The sequence below is a fragment of the Centrocercus urophasianus genome, unplaced genomic scaffold (assembly GCF_019232065.1).
Source record: "Centrocercus urophasianus isolate 14NV4802_14NV808 unplaced genomic scaffold, USGS_Curo_1.0 seq_540, whole genome shotgun sequence".
NCBI lineage: Eukaryota > Metazoa > Chordata > Aves > Galliformes > Phasianidae > Centrocercus > Centrocercus urophasianus.
Window position 1 is genome coordinate 26,649 of NW_024885134.1, and position 359 is coordinate 27,007.

At 47.1% G+C, this 359-nt stretch overlaps 1 non-coding gene across 1 annotated transcript; it reads right to left on the minus strand.

Moving 5' to 3' along the window:
• Window positions 1–289: 289 nt before the first annotated feature.
• Window positions 290–359, minus strand: TRNAC-GCA. Its single transcript has one exon. It is a non-coding gene; the product is annotated as a tRNA-Cys (tRNA).

Here is a 359-nt window from a genome sequence, read left to right on the forward strand (position 1 = left end):
TGAACAAGGAGCATTAAGAAACCAATTCACAGGGCCCAGACAACCAGAATCACAGACAGCCACACCAAACAGATATCACACAGCTTAGAACCTGTCCAGCTTCCACACTGATCCAACAACCACTGTAGCCTTTACACTGACACAGACGCTGCTTTGGGCTCTATATCCTTAGATGGACGCTCAGTGTCACGAATATGGAATTTTGGAAAGCAGCACTGTGAAATGCACAAGCAGACAAAAGAAGGAATGCTCCTCGTGATTCTACTCTAGAAAAAAGTCCACCACATGAAGGGGGCACCTGGAGTTGAACCAGGGACCTCTTGATCTGCAGTCAAATGCTCTACCACTGAGCTATACCC